The sequence below is a fragment of the Meleagris gallopavo genome, chromosome 5 (genome assembly GCF_905368555.1).
Source record: "Meleagris gallopavo chromosome 5, MGAL_WU_HG_1.1, whole genome shotgun sequence".
Lineage (NCBI taxonomy): Eukaryota > Metazoa > Chordata > Aves > Galliformes > Phasianidae > Meleagris > Meleagris gallopavo.
This window is the reverse complement of record NC_139408.1, coordinates 41,066,862-41,083,936: the sequence shown is the minus strand read 5'-3', so window position 1 is coordinate 41,083,936 and position 17,075 is coordinate 41,066,862. Positions and strand designations below refer to the sequence as shown.

The 17,075-nt window shown below is 37.4% G+C and overlaps 1 long non-coding RNA gene across 1 annotated transcript in view; it reads right to left on the bottom strand.

Moving 5' to 3' along the window:
- LOC146544331 (uncharacterized) overlaps window positions 1-14,363 on the bottom strand; it is a 100,848-nt gene extending 86,485 nt beyond the window's left edge. Inside the window, exon 1 of the long non-coding RNA XR_014883684.1 lies at window positions 14,182-14,363. This is a non-coding gene — a long non-coding RNA (uncharacterized LOC146544331). The remainder of the gene's footprint in view (window positions 1-14,181) is intronic.
- Between the last annotated feature and the right edge of the window lie 2,712 nt (window positions 14,364-17,075).

The window sequence follows — 17,075 nt, the reverse complement described above, 5'->3', positions numbered from 1 at the left end:
TTCTTTATAGGTGGTGATTGCATTTGAAAAAAAAAAAGTGACACTCTTTTATCTACTGTCATTCATCCAAATTGTTCTATTGTAACAGAAAATGAAACAGTGCTATTTTCATGACTTCCCCCGAGATAAAAATCACAGCAGTTGAGATAAAAGATTTGTGTTTTGTAATCAATATATCAGCTTCACTCTTGACTCAGAAAATAATGTGAATTTGTTCCTCCCATACAACACTTCTCAGTTCTATAGACTCTTGTAAGCAATTTTGCTACAACTTGCAACATGATAGGAAAGGGATTAGTGGTTCTTCTGTAGAAAAACATGATGTGTTTATTTTAAATGTGAATGTTCTGTGTGGCTATTTAGCTAAACAGGTAATATATGCTAGGCCATCAGTATAAATGCAGGTTAAAATCTGCTTCGCCCTACTGCCTGACTTTGCCTACTGCCTAAAGATTATTAAAGAGACTTTGAAACCACTGGGAAAATGAAAAAAACTGCATGTGTTATGGTAAGGGGCTATGGAGGAGTGTGGAACACAAATCTTCTTAAATTACAATTACATCAACATTCATAGAACATCATGAACATTAACTGTTCACAGAATAACTTATTCTCTGAAGCAACTAATACTTTAATACTATACAAATATCAACTTCTATGGTTACTGGTTGATTTAATTCATCTGGCCAGCTTGATTATGCTCAAAAGCATTGTGAATTTATAGGAATAAATCATTAAAAAATTACTTCTCTGAAATGGTCTGAACTTTGGTAAACCATTATTATTTGTAGCAGATATTAATTGTTTTGAAAAGCATTCTTATGTACAGATGAATAAAATTTAAGTTTTCTCACTCAAATACATAACTACTGCTTAATATAGAACTGTATGATATTAAGATTGTTTGGTTTTGAAGGCTCTAAATGCCTTTTTTCGAGCACTTTTCTTCATTTACCAAAATAACTTCAGAATTGCAAGAATTTCATTATGTCAGCACTTAATTTATGAAAATGCTGATACATGTTCACAAAAAAATAATTATATGCATGCTTTTATTTTAGAATTTCATAATAGGTTCCTGAGCTCATGAAATTTAACAATAATTTTGAAGTTTTAAGAATGATAATTATGGGAATTGTGGACTGATACTTCTAGTGGTTGAATACTAGCTATATCTCACACAGAGTTTCTTTTTCTGAATCGCTGTCAGAACTACTAAATCCAGTCTTAACACTGATTGCATAAGTCTGTGAAATACTGAGTATCTTTGGATCAGGCATGAAATTATGATTAATATGGAGTATACACATAAGAAATTGTGACCAGGTTAAAAAAATATCTAATGAAATAGAATAAAAGTGATAATAGCCTTTTAAAGCAGAGCATTGCAATTAGTTGTAATTGATCATCTGAGAGGAAACGGAGTATAAGTACCAGAAAATACGTGCCAGTTTAGGAATAGAGATTTCTCCTTAAAGACTCTTTAGATTTGAGTGGTTTGTTATTTCATTTGAGAAAGTTGTTCACTACATGAACAGTAAAAGGGGAGATGCATTCCTCTGAGTTAATGATACATGGTCTGCTCTCAATTTCCATTCATGTGGTCCTTTGGGGGAATATGGCTGTTTCTGCTGAACTCCCAAGAAAAAAAAAAAAAAGCTCTGATTTCAACTGCATAATCCTGGTGTTTCCAAAGCAGTAGTATTAGACCATTAATAGTCCTGGTAGTGGCTCTTCAAAGCAACAACCCAGTGGTGGTTAATGGGATACTAAACAGGACTACTCAAAGTCATAGGGGGACATGTTAAACAAGCAACGGAAAATAAGACAAAGTTTATAGTTCTAGGCTTTGCTTAGGTTGCTGAACAACTATCTCTTCTAGTGTGTAAACATAAAATCTTAAAAAAAGCATGAGATAATTAATCTTGTATTTTCCCTGTAAAAAGAGGAGCCATACATGGCAAATCTAATACATCTATTTTAAAGACAAAAGGAAAATAAATGAATAAACAAGCAAACCAAAACAACAACAAAGACTAGCTCTTTTCTGAACCTGCAGTTTTTTTTAAACTACAAACAACTGTTCTGGAAATAAAGCAAGTCTTATGGAAACTTCAGCAAGTGTAAAAAGTAAGGGTCTACTGTCACAAATGCAATATTAAATAGATTCTATCTAGAAAACAAAGATTTGGTTGGACTACATGCTCTTAGAGATCTTTTCCAATCTTAACAAATTCTATGATCAGTGATCTCTTCAATACCATTGCATTTCACCTCAGAACCATCTGGTGGAAGAAAAATTCCTTCAAGAACATTTCTCTGTGTTTGTTTTCAATTTCTTGTTTTTGTTTGTTTGTTGCTGTTCATGTTTGTTTGCTGCAAAGCTAGTTGATATTTTATCAATAAAAACATTTTTCTTAGCTTCGAAATCACTTCTATTTTAAACAAAACATTCATTTTCGGGAGTTTTTTATGATAAAAACTTAAGTCACTCTTGAAAATGTGTAGAGAATGCATTCCTAGCTTTTCACCAGCAGAATTTTAAACCATTTTTAAAGGTATAACAAATTTTAAAGGTATAAAGATCTTTTGGCAAAACACCTATCCTCACAGATCATCTCCAGCTAAGTGTTAGATCATCTGTCCTGTTCTGTACATCCATCTAGGCGGGAGCTCCAATGGCTCCCAGATCAGTACTCCAGATCACACTTCAACATGACCTGATGAGTCATCGCAGATTCCCAGTAAATCTTTCTCCCATATAGCAGTATCTGACAATTAGCTGTGCAGTGATATGTCTGCTTCAGAAACATTTCCACGTTACAACTTTTCCTCCTAAGACTTAATAGATAAAAAAATACAGCAAAACTCTTACTGGAATCATGACTTTGAGTACGTAACCTAGCTTTACTTACTGCAGGTACAGTGCCTTACATGCTGATTCCATCTGCAGTCACTTGTAAAGAGAAAAAACAGTCCAAATCACATAGAATCATTTCTCTCATTCTGTAACCACTTCCAAATCATAAACAAAGGACAAATCACAAACTACTCAAAATTGGTAGAAAAGGATTTCTGCTTTGTTTCTAGATTATAAACAAACATCTATTGTGCAGGCTGGTTGGAAACATGTTGCCCCCATTTCTATTGCACCCCTAATACTAGTGAAATTTGTTAATTATAATGCATCTTTTCCAATGCTTTCAGCTGCTTAATTAATCCTTTGGTTTACAAACTAGTTCTAAACTTGTTCAAAATAATCAGAAACTATAAACCTTGACAGCACTCAGCTGTTTGCTGACATTTTTTCTTCTGGTGGATAGACTGTAAGTATAGCAGGTGGGAAAACAGCCAACAGTACTTTACTAGAGATCCATATCTCTACCCATTTGATACTTGTCACTGTCTTATAAGCAAGGATGAAAGTAGGGAAGCAATTGAACTGAGGAAGAAATTGAATTGAGTGTTTAATCTAAACACTCTTCACATTAAATTTTCTTCAAAAGGTATCTTCAATGATGAAAGATTTGGCTGACTAACAATGTTTTAATGTAGGTTCTATGTATTTCTGAGAGGTTGACATGGAAGCCAGGAAGGCACCATGTGGAATTTCCTATCCTAGCTGTCTGCTGATGTCCACTATGACATGAACTAAGTCATTTCCCTTCTTTGAGTTTCACTAACTGCTCTCTTTTGGATATTCAGACTGTAAATTCTCTAGAGAAAAGGGAACTGTCGTCAGTCAGGGCCTGTTAAATGGATCACTTTGACTATCAATGAATATAAAAGTTCTGTTTTTTAAAAGAACTGTTACAGGCATTGAAAGTTCCACTTTTAGCATTATTTGTCCATTCACCACCACTCTGAATTTGATCTACAGTGACTATTCTAACATTGAATAACCATAATGAAATTCTTTCAGTGCATCTTGGTCTTAAATTGCTATGCCACTTCTCATATGCCACTTTATACGTAGTACTGATTAATGAAGAAATACTGGAATTTGGAATTTCATCCCTATTGATCAGATGTCCAGCATATCTTCATCTTGCTTTTATCACCTAATATGTTAAAAAGCCACTGAATGTGTCCTATTAGCAAAGTGAAAAGGCTGTCACACATTAATGAGCACTAAGGACCATGCATAAATCTGTTGATTTAGCACTTTTAGAGTCTTTAATCCCACACTAAGAAGTTTGGAAGGGTTGACCTTCACCTACCACCTCCTATCACTCCAGCAACATGCCCACAGGCACCGCATCTCAGAACTGGCAGGACAATTGTCTGGGCTATTCAGACCATGATGATTTGAATAAGACAGCCAGAGGCGGTTTAATTAATAACATCAAGCACAACATTTTTTCTCTACCATAGATGTACCAATATCATGGCCAATGTTAGTGCTGAAGAACTATTCCGATAACCAGCAGCAAACACTGTCAAAAAGTAGATGGATATATATTTAAGCCTGAAGACTGAATAAAATGTCCTAAGTAGACAATTCTTTAGAAAACATGCCTTTTCCTTTCCAACCATGAGTGAAATGATAGCAACAAATTCAGTAACTGTGTTACTTGTTGTACACAAAACAGTGAACAAAATGCAAAGAGTAAAAATAAAAGAAAGTTTAGAAGTAAACAGTGTCTCTAAATGAAAGGTAGATGCAGGTGAAAAACATAAGGAGCAGACAGAGCCAGGCATAGTCTGTATGTGGAGGTGGAAGGCACAGAGGGCAGATGAACAAAGAGAGAAACAGAGTGGAAAAAATTCTTTGTGTTACGTATAAACACCTTCACATAGTCACACACACTGTCTGAAGTTTTTGTTTTTCTTGCTCCACTGCACTGATGCATTTTGACAGGATATTTTGTTCTGCCTCCAGGGCTTTCAGGGAGAAGGGACTCATGGGTTATTACTGTTCTGGTGAAGAGTTTGACTGAAATGTTTTGGCTCATTTCCTTGAGCTATGCATTAGCCAGATGGTTTGATGCATGTAGCATGCCACCCTGCTTGATCCTGTGGTTGGACTTCAGAGTCTGTTCCACTGTCAAAGGAAAGGATTATTATGAATGTTCTCATTGATATTCACAGTGAAGAGTGATCTGACTGCCACTTTCCTCATACTGCAGGTTAAGAGAGGGTATCCTGTCAAAACAGAGAAAGGTCTTCTAAATAAACCAGTCTGAGAGAAGGTTTCAAGTAGAAAATTATATTCCAGTAGTTAGGACTTCTGTATTCTCAAGCACTGATTTACTATGTCAGAATCTCTTCTTCATTAGCAAATAAGAGTAATATCTCACTTTTTCAAAAGGAAGGAAAGAATGTGTTTTATAAGATCTTAAGATAAAATTATTGGATACAATTTTATAAATTGTGATTTATAGCAGAAATAAGTGTGATACACTTTTTTTTTTTTAATTACTGTTTACATACACTGATAGGGATAGGACAAGGGGGAATGGTTATAACTGAGGCAGGGGAGATTTAGGTTAGATATTAGGATTAGTGGATAACTTACAACTCAGAGGGTGGTAATGCACTGGAACACGTTGCCCAGAAAGGCTGTGGATGCCCCATCCCTGAAGGCATTCAAGACCAGACTAGATGTGGCTCTGGGTAGCCTGGTCTAGTGGTTGGCAGCCCTGCACATGGCAGGGGGTTTGAAACTAGATGATCTTTGAGGTCCCAGGCCATTCTATGACTTTAAATGCCTCCTTGTGTACAGGACCTCAACCATGATATACATCACATAAGACAAAGATTCTCTCTGTGACCATGGCAAACTAGCACACTGAAGGAACAGCCAAAAGGTGAGGAAAAAGTATGGAAGCACTCCAATTAGGTGGACTCTTGTCCACTTAATTCTGACAAGGGGGTACTGGTCACAGAACTGAGGACAGCCACTATGTCATAGGGTCTGAAAAGGAAAAGTTTAACATTCTTGATAAAGGTTCTACAAGTTGGGCAGTATCCCTCTGGCTTCTGAACAGGAATTATCTCCTCAGATTTTGTCTACCAAACTCTGAAGAAAAACTGCTCTTCTTTCTTGCTGTGAGACAAGATACCAAACTCATACTCATGGCACAGTCCCTAAAAATAATCTTTTGAGGTTCTTGTGTAGCTCTGTACTGTCAATGCAGAGCGCACTACATTTGTCTACTCCAGACACTACTACAATGGAATGGATCCATAAACCTGCTGTTTGCCAACAGATACAGAAAAAGCAGTATCAGTTTGAGCAATCATCAGCAAATTTGTTTATCTTGTGATCAAGAATCACCTATCTGCTTGATTATATACTATCTTATAAAGCAGAATTGGCTTCAGCACAACTAGCTGGTATTTGAAATGACACCTCTCACAGAATGCCAGGGTTGGAAGGATCATGACTCTCCAACCCCCTGCCACATGCAAGGCCACTAACCTCCCCATTTAATACTAGACCAGGCTGTCCAGGGCCCCACCCAATCTGGCCTTGAATACTTCTAGGGATGGGGCATCCACAACCTCTCTGGGCAGCCTGTTCCAGCACCTCACCACTCTCTCTGTAAAGAATTTCCTCTTAACATCTAACCTAAATTTTCCCTCCCTCAACTTAAAACCATTTCCCCTTGTCCTGCTGTTATCTATCCTTTCAAAGAGTTGATTCCCCTCCTATTTGTAGGCTCCCTTTAAGTATTGAAAGGCTGCAATGAGGTCACTCTGCAGTCTTCTTTTCTCCAGGCTGAACAAGCCCAGCTCCCTCAGCCTGCCTTTGTAGGGGAGGCGCTCCAGTCCCCTGATCATCTTTGTGGCTCTCCTCTGGACCCTCTCCAACAGCTCCCTGTCTTTCTTGTACTGGGGGCTCCAGACCTGGACACAGTACTCCAATGGGGCCTCACAAGAGCAGAGTAGAGGGAGACAATCACCTCCCTGTCCCTGCTGGCCACCCCTCTTCTGATGGAGCCCAGGATACCATTTGCTTTCCAAGCTGCAAGAGCACACTGCTGGCTCACATTAAGCTTTTCATCCATCAGGTCCTTCTCAGCAGAGCTGCTCTCAAGGACCGCTCCTTCCACTCTGCATAGATGCCTGGGATTCCTCTGGCCCACGTGCAAAATCTTGCACTTTCCTGTGTTGAAGCTCACTAGGTTCACCCGGGCCCACCTTTCAAGCCTGTTGAGGTCCCTCTGAATGGCATCCCTTTCTTCCACTGTGTCAAGTGCACCACTCAGCTTGGTGTCGTCAGCAAACTTGAGGGTGCACTCAATTCCATCATCGATGTCATTGATAAAGATGTTAAAGAGCACCGGTCCCAAGACAGACCACTGGGGGACATCGCTTGTTACCAGTTTCCACCTGGACATAGAACCACTGATGACCACCCTCCGCCTGCAGCCTTTTAATCAATTTCTTATCCATTGAATGGTCCACTCACCTCTCCTAACTACCTGAAGAAGTACCAGGAAAGTACTGAAAAACATCCTGAAAAGAACATCCTTAGGACAAGGACTTGATCTGCAAGTTATTTACAATAACTAAACCCAAAATATTTACCTTCAAAAATTCAGTTCAGCTGCAGCCTGACAGAATAAATAGCTGCTGAGAACTTATCTGTAAGTGATCTATCCTTTCTCTGCTGGTAATCACTATGACTGTATTGGATACTTAACATTTTGAGTGTCCTAAGGAATTAAATACCCTGACTAAGAAGAGTGCTTATAAAAATAAATTGTTCCATCCTTAAAATATATAGAATTTTGAAGCTTCAGAAGCATTCTGAGCAAAACATTTGTACAGGAGTTTGTCTTCATATGGTTTACAGGAATTGGTTACTTAATTGTCTTATTTCAAGTCTTAAATATTTTGAGATATTAATAGAGTTTGCAAGATTCAGACTGTGTTAGACACAGGCTGGCAGAAACAAACTACACTATTCTCAAAAAGCTTTTCTTGACATTAAGCCAAAATATTCCAATACTTCCTGACCACTGCACTCCGAGGATTACCTCATTCAAAATTACATTGTGACAACACACTAGGTATAAAAGGTAGTCACAGAATTAAAGATATTTTTTGAAGCACTAGGTTTCCAGAGCAAGAAGAGTAGACAGAAAGAGATTCTTCCAGTTCTACCTCTATTGGTCACATTACCAGCAACAAAGAGCCTTGCTGAACATGTAACAAGAGGTGAACTTAATGTCAATGGCTTGTTCAGTCTTTTTGCCTCTCTTCCAATGCTTCCAACAAATGCCCAATTAGCAGTGACAGCAGTGATGGTGTTTATGAGAAACTAACCTAAGACTGTCATTTCTTTAAATTTAAATCTTTAGAACATGACACAGGCTAGTAAAGCTTTTAAGTCCCTACTGATGAATGCCAGAATCTTGCTTTGAACTGGTGACTTAAAGGTAAAAATCTTTCTTTGTATAAGTCAGCCTTCCCATAGAATGAATATGCAGCACACATTTCATTCCAGCCCACTGTATTTCTCCTCAGACAAAGAAAGCCTTGCCCTGTGCAATATCTGGAACAGTCTCTCCCATGCCCTACCTTTTCTCAGTCTAACCAAAGTAAGTTTTTGTGGGCATCAGGTCACTGAATCACAGAATTGTAGGAGTTGGAAGGGACCTCTACAGATCATCAAATCTAACTTCCCTGCTCAGCAAGCTCCACAGAGCAGGCAGCACAGTATCTCTAGTAAGCAAGTGGGTTGGGACATCCAGCACTGGCAAGTGAACACAAAAAATGCTGCAAAAAATATAAAAGGTGTAAAGTTCAAACTTAATAAACACAATAAATTATCACAGGAGAATTACCCAGCAATGATAATGAACATAATATTTCAGAAAAGTACATTCAGAAGTTACTATAAGGAATATGAATGAGAGAGAAGGAGGAATATACAAGGGAGTCTTTGGAAAGGCTGATGAAAACATAAAATCTGAAATTACTAGAATGTGCCCCTAAGGAACAGTTTGTTAATTTATTGCTGTATTCTACCTATCATAAACTCCTACATACACAGATAAGCTATTTAGTAAATAACAGTACATGTTAATTTTAAGTATATAGGCCAACCTGCAATCATAGTTTGCAATTTTCAAATGTATTACAGTGCCGCTGTTTCTATTTCAAAGTCTGAATCCCACTGCACTATAATTTTTTAAAAAAGATCTCACTCCTGTGTTGGGAATTCAGACCCTACAAAAAGGTTTTTGGTTTACCTTGGTAATCGGGGCTTGATTCTCTCTTGGTCACTGTTTGCTTTGAACACCTGGACAAATTATTACTATTTGAATCTCTTCTATTCTTTTTCTTAACATTTCTGTTACTGCCTTCTGAAATAGAATGAATCCCGTATTAGGCTATTTTTGATCTGACCTTTTAAAACCCTTCTTCTCCAGTGCAGTGTAGAAAGCTGTTCTCTTTTTATTATTGAAGGAAGAGAGACTTCCTATCTGACATTATGTCTGCTTTACAATCTCTTTCTGTGGGTGTAAAAGACAAAATGAGTTACAAAATTCTGGGGAATGGAACTCGCACAGTGTGCCTGAATTGTAGACCCAAGGTTATTGTTTGTGATTGTTCTCCTTTTTGGCTTAGCTGTATGGCAGAAAGCCATCTACACTCTATTCCCTTCCAGCTCCTGATCTGCTGATAATAAACGACATGTTGAGAGGTGACATGGCTGAGCTCCTGCCAGCCAAAGCTGGCACAATGGTGCCTTTGCCAGCTAAAATGCATCAAGCAATCTACAAAAATAATCTAACATATTCTGGGACCAAGGTAGCCTTGGAGATTAGATCATCACCAAGTTATTATAAAAACATTTTTGACAGCTCTCCCATCGTTCAGAATTATGGGTTGAACTGAGCAAAGCTTAGCAAGACTGAAGAACTGAATCTTGCAATTAGAGACCCATTAAACTTTGAACTGAAGTAAGCCCCAACAATACAGTCTATGTATTATTTTTTAAGAATACAGGAGAGGTAGAATATATCATATTGGCATAATAGAGACAAGGTAGGTGATGCTTGCTCATATGCCTCACTTATCTGTACTTGGCTAGTCATAGCACCTATGCTTCAGACAGGGAAGCCCTGCCTCCCACCACATCTTCTGTGATTTTACTGTACTCGACTGGAAGTCCCCAGCTTAGCTTTTATGCTTTTGGAGACTCATCTCATACCTCATCTGACCCAACTACTATAAAATGTTTCCTAATATTTTCTTTCAGCTGTTTCCTTCAACTAATTCATGCTCTCATATTTGTAATTACTATGGAACTACTACAAAATTTCTCTCATGTGCACACACCTTCCAGACTACTACAAAATTCTAACTTATTAGCTTTAGTGTGTCTCTACATGCACAATATAAAATCTGTGGATGGCTGATCACCTCTGTGTTTATTTTTGATCTTCTCTGTAATGGAAACTTTGGAGTCCTTCCATCTATCCACATTACAGGAAAGTGATTTCTGGAGTGTTTTTCTTGTTGTTAAAATAGTTTGAAATTTAATTATCATACACAAGACAAAATTATTCTGACTTTTAAGTATATAGATACAATATATATGTTACTAAGTATATATATAATAAAAGCTAAGCTAAAAACCCATCTTGTCACATTAATCATAATTGAGGAAGAAAGTGACATCCATTGTGAAATCAATATAATTAGGACAAAAACGTAATACTACAAACTTAGTCCTACTATTGCTTCGGGCATTTATTTCTTCTTGGAATTGCCGTTTTCTCTTTCTCTCCACTCTGGATTAGAGTTTCTAAATCTTTGGCTGATACTGAAAGTATCCTGTCATCCCTCCTTGAATGGAAGTATAGAGAAGACAGCAATTCCAAGAAAAAATAGATGCCTAAGGCAATAGTAGGACTAATGGAACCTGGACATCTGTGAAGGAGACTAGTAAGGTGTAGAGAAATGTGGGACAACCAGCTTTGAAGTCATGAAATGTTCAAACAAACAAATTTAAAGATGCTATACTCAAAGGAAAATTCAGAAGATACGCTGTGCTTCACAGCATGCTTTTCTTGCACCCAGGGATACTGCATTGATGATAAATTCCTTTCCAAGAAATGTTGCAAGCCCTGGCAAGCCCTTGGGGATTTTACTTTGCCAAGCAAAGTTTAAAAACAACAACAGCCATTAAAGTTTTAAAACACAAAATACTTGTATCTTATATTATTCTTATAAGTAGCAAAAAGCAACAAGGACTCTTCAGTGAAAATAAATAAATAAATAAATAAAATAAACTTATATTTTAAGCCAAAGTAGAGCCCGGGGGGGCTGAGGGGGGTGGGGAATAATAAATTAAATACATTTATTTTTACAGATTTTTGTTTGTATGTTTGTTTTTAACATTTATTCTTTATTTCGTATTTTATATTAATCTTTTAAAAATTGTTTTAACTAGAACTGTATAAATAAAGCCCCCAAACATCCATTTCCATTTTATTTCTTTGTATTTCTGCATAAAACAAGATTTATAGCAAGATTCACTGATGTCTGACAGCTGTCCTCAGTCAAACTAAGGAAGTCCTCATATTCAGCAAGGCTCCTGGCTGCTGGATGATCGAGCTGAGACAAGCAATAGGCCACAAATGCCATTAAGGAATCTTACTACCCATGAGAGAGCAAATTGCTACACTGTATCACAAACTTAGAGGAACTAAAAGGATCCACAAAATAAGCAAGCACTGTGAGGCTCCATGGTTACCTAATTCTACAAGAGTCCTCTTATCAGTAAAGTATTTGACCCACCAGATCTGCTCCACTCCTTGAAATACACAAAAAAAATGGACCTAATGCAATTTTCCAACTTTTTTTCCTTTCTCTTACAAATTCAAATCCTCTTTATGTCATTACTAGCCCTTGCACATGCTTGCTCTTTGCTGTAATAGAAAATGATGTCACACTGCCTAAACTGTTCTCTGTAGCAAGTCCGTCAAAGACAATTTGACATACAACAGAATTCTGTGTCCCACCAAGCCTCAGAATTTCTGGCCTTCTAGTACCCTTGAGGCTTTGCAAGGACGTGTGTGGGTCACATGCAATAGCCTTAGAAGAACAGTTCTAGGGATGACAGATACCTAACTTCAGCTGCTTATGGCTGTAGAGATGATTTATAGAAGTCAAAATGAATAGCTTACCCAAATGCCATACAAAGGAGCAATTGAATATAAAATGCGACCATTTCAAAAGTTTCAAAAGTGCCAGAGTTATTCTAGATGCCTTTCCAACAATTCCATCTCATCTCAAATAAAAGCACTTTAAAGACTGAATATGGCAGCCACTGCCCAATAGACAAGTTGGGAAGAAATAAATTTTAAAAATGTTATAACAAGAAGCCAGGAGTATGATTCCATTAACTAAATGGGACTCAATAAATGGCTATCATTACTCATTGTTACTATCCTATTGAAAGAGGGGAAGACTAATTATGAATGGATTTGTTTGTGTCTATAGTTCTTTCATTTACAGGCTTCTGCCTCTATCAGAATAATTACAAACTCAGAATAGGTCTTCCTGAAATGCATTACTCACAAGGACAAAAATCAGTCCAGAATTCCAGCTAATGACAAAGTGTTCCTCAGAATTAAAAACCAAGTTAATAGGCTTACAGTTACTTGTCTCGGATTATTGATTAATCTTACATTTGGTATTACTTTTCACAGTGAAATCAATCCCATTCCTCAAATCAGACAGCTTATGCCTTGTCACTCCAATGTAATGAAATCAGCTATTAGATTCTGCAAGCTCAGTCCTGATATTGATTTTTGATAGCTCTACAGGTTGCCCTTTATCCAGAGACTCAGGAGGATAGTGACACCTGCAGGGAAGAGGGGGCCCTACAACTGACTTTCTTCACCAACGTACCACTAGGTACTTTGAAGAAGGGATTCCTTACTAACATGAAGGACTTTAAAAAAAAAAAAAAGAAACAAAAACAAAACAAACAAACAAAAAAAACCCGAACAGTAGGAACAAAGCTCTGCTGGTGACTTCCAACCTGCAACATATTCTGAGGCATACGAATACACTGCAATAGGTACTAATTTTACTCTCCTGCATCTAGGCCAAAAAGCTCCTTTCTAGCTATTTTGAGCTAGATGTTTGGATTCCACATTATTTTTTACTCCAATAGAGAGTGTGTTTTTTGCCAGAGTCATCAGTGAGAAAACAGGATGAGAAATGGAAAATGTTAATAAAAGCCTTGGAGGCAGCTGTGTGAAGTACAGGGTGCAGCCACCAGGAGTGGCTCCAGCTGCTATAGCATTGAGAAAACAGGAAATAATCCAAGAATTGGATGCAAAAGAGGGATGTAATTCTGGAAGCTATGCACATTTCAGTGACAGTTTCCTGAGCTACAGAGTGAAAACTGAGCCCAGTTAAAACTTTCTCAGAGTTCAGGGATATTCAGTTGCAGGGATTTTGATGTTTCACAGTTATTTGCAGGGGATAAGATAAGAATGCTCACTAGTGATCCATCTTTTCAAGGGGGCTGGACAACTGCATTTGGGTGTATCTCACACCATTATGCATGGTCTGTCAAAGGGATGTGAAAACGGCATAAAAGGTTGAATGTAGCCTGTGTATGATGTAGGTGGATTCTTAACCAAAATTCAGACCTGGATCTGAACTTGTCTACAAATCCTGTTGCTATTATCTAGCACTATTATTTTATTATTAATATTGTTATTTTTCCTATTAGTATTTGTGAAAATGGATTACATACAGTGGGATAGTCGACTTCCATTACTTCTGCCCAATTCAGTTTGTACATGCTTTATCAAAAAGTAGTTGGAGGAGAAGCGTAAAAGCATAAGGTACTAACTCAGTGGCTGGATATGGCTTAACTGGACTGACCTATAGACAGGCTGAAAACAATTGTAATTTTCATACAGACAAAAGAGAAATTGCAAAAGACAATTGTATTATTTCAAATTCATTAATTGCCTCTGTCTTTATCTTCCTGCTATACCTTGGTAACCTTACACTAAGATCAGAACAAGTGACCACAAAGTCTACAAAGATCACTGGCTCAGTACATGCACATGTACATTCAATAACATTTTAAGTATTTGTAGCCTATAATTCAGTCATGATTTTAGCTTTTTAACTCTTTCTACCCTTCTACAATAACACAATATAGCTTCTACTTCGTATCTTTCACATTACCTCTTGCTACAGGAAAATATCCCTCTGTGGCTTTTTGTTTTCTTGTGGCAGCTGGTTTGCAGTGCAGATGGCAGCACGCTTCAGTCAATTGCAAAAACTACTGATGACTTTTAGATTCATCTGCTTCCCTGTAGCTGTGGGCTCTTATGCTCCTACTGTACTCCAAGAAGGAATAACTTGCTTAAAATCTAAAAGGAACAGAGAAAACACAAACAGTTGTTCAAAAGATTTTCTGTAAATTTAATTTTCAATGGTGCAAATTTTTATGTCATTCAGCTTACTTTCATTAATAACTTCACATTTCCACTAATGTGACCAAAATCAGAATCTGACTTCAAGGCTTAAAATTTCCTACAGAAACTTCTTTTGTACACAGGTCAGTGCAGGAACTTTCACAGGCCACAAAGTAGCTGAAATAAAAGGCAGGAAAAAATACAGAATGTCACACAGAATTGCTAGTAGATGAAGAGTCTGGATGATCTGAACACATGGAATAATGTTGCAGCCAGTCCTTTAGGGAAGGTAAAGGGCTTTGCTTGCTACAGAAAATTGCAGAGCATTATACATAGTTACAGATTGTCACTGAGCACGGTGCCAAATCCTTCCCCAAGGTAACTTGAGGACTTTCAGAGGATTTACTCTAACAGTGAAACTGACCCCCCAAACAAATAGAAACCTTCTCACTGAGACAAGCACCAAACCAGATCAAGAAAGAAACATAACCCCTAAGCTACCAAACTACCAAGGTGTGGCTCCTAGCAGGATATTTTTTCATGCAAAAGGTTTGCTCTTTGCAAGTGTTTCTTCTGCCTCCGCGCTGTTTCTGTTCAACTCAGCAATGTTCAGTACACCTGCACAGGCACTACTGCCAGGAGCCCCTCCAGCTCCCACATTTTCAGTGCCCTGGGCAAGTTTGTGTCATCTGCTTCTGTCTCTTTTCAGCTTGGTTCCTACTGCAGCTGGTTGCAGGCAGCAGAGAGACATGCATTGAAAGCACTACTGTCACCTCCAAATCGTCTTACTCTTCTCCTAGTAAACCTCCAGTTTGTCTGCTGCTCCAACACGTGCTGGTCTGGAGACGTTCCTCCATCCTTCCAGCCCAGACTCCTAACAATTTAGCAGGAGCTCCTGTGCAAATATCTGAGACATAGTCCTAAGCTGTGTAAGCAGTTCCTGGTGAGCGTCTGGAACATTTTGCCCAGGGCGATTTCCTTCCAAAACAACTTTCTGGCTTCCCAAGCATTGAAAGGTTTGTTAATACATGTTTTCAAAGCTTTCTGGAAACAGGAAACACTCCAAAGCCATATGATTCCACAGTGGCCATCTTAAGCATATTTTTAAAACACTCACCTTCCTATTGAAAACACACGTTACTACAAAATAATTTTAGAAAGATGGCAGCCCAAAGATAAGGCTCTTCTGAATTCAAGATGTTAAATTATGGCATTGCTGGAAATAACTTTATCTGCCCGACCTATAAGCTCAACAAATTTGCAGAGTACATTCAGCTATATTTTTGAGATATGAGATGCATTTTATTGATTTTTGTTTTAAATTATACTAAATTTGGCACTGAAACAGTCATTATATTTTAACATCTCAGCAGGGTATATTGCTGCCTGCAGCACTGTTGTAGTAAATCAAGCTTAGCACTGACAATTAGTTGTGCTGTTTGTTTAGTTGTCCAAGAGCACATATGGAAGGGCACAAGTTACTTTGAAACTAGTAGGAGCAATCTCCTTGCAGCCTCAGAAAAAAAAATGTACCACAACTTAAACTAGATGTTACTTTGCTTCTCTCAGAAAGATCCATTAATGAGAACTACAATCACCTAAACAAAGCTGTTTTGTGAATATGACTATTTCACCAATTGTTATGAAGTAAAATAAAAGAGGAAACAAAAAAGAAAACAGTTGCTCACATAATTTTGTTTTATTTTCCCTTGTTTTCCTATGAAAAGTCTTGGGTCACTGCAAGCCCAAGATATTCATTATATTGTTTCCCCTAGGTAATTCTGAAAAGGTTACAGAATGTCAGTAATCATCCCTTTTATGTCTTACTGGAAGTTTATGATTGAAGGATTACCTTGCTAATACATGTTTAAATGAGGCTCTGACAATGTTAGTGGTATTTAAAAGAGCCTGGCATTTGAAACAGATGACAACAATAGATTGTGCTGATATACAGAACTACATTGGTATTAGGCTGGTTCTGAGAGCAAAGATTTTAACATCAGCTTTGTTTCAACACTTCGCTTTTTTAATCCACAGTAAAAATGTTTCAAACCAAATGCTGAACAAAACATCAAAAAAGCTGAACATAAGACTGATTCAAGTGTTGCCAATATGAAAAAACCATAATAATTAGCTCATACTTAACAGCTAGCACAATTATCATTACATATAAAAGATTAAATTTAAGCAAGTTTTTATTAATTATTATTACATATTAAATAATAAATTTTGATGATTTTTTGAATTCTTTGAAACTAGCAGCAAGAAATACAAATACAAGTAGAACAGTATCTGGTCATTTTCTTTTACATTTTTGATCACTCTTGCAAGAATAACAGATACGTAGCTAAGTTTTTAAGTCATGGGCAGGATAATATGTAATGTCTACCTCTACTAAGTAGATCTCTCCAAAAGTAATGCCTCCTATTTATCTTCATGGAAACTACAACAGATTCAAAGAGCGTAAGAACACTGCTCAACAGAGCAAGTGCTCAGTAAAAGAATAATATTTATTAGCATATAAACCACCTTTAGTTATGCATTTTTGACTGTGATGAACAAGAGCCTGCATGCCATACTCATAAAAGACAGCACCAGCAGAGGTTACTCATTGAAGTCTCTGCTGAAAGACATCACCCAAAGCTTCACTATACTCATATC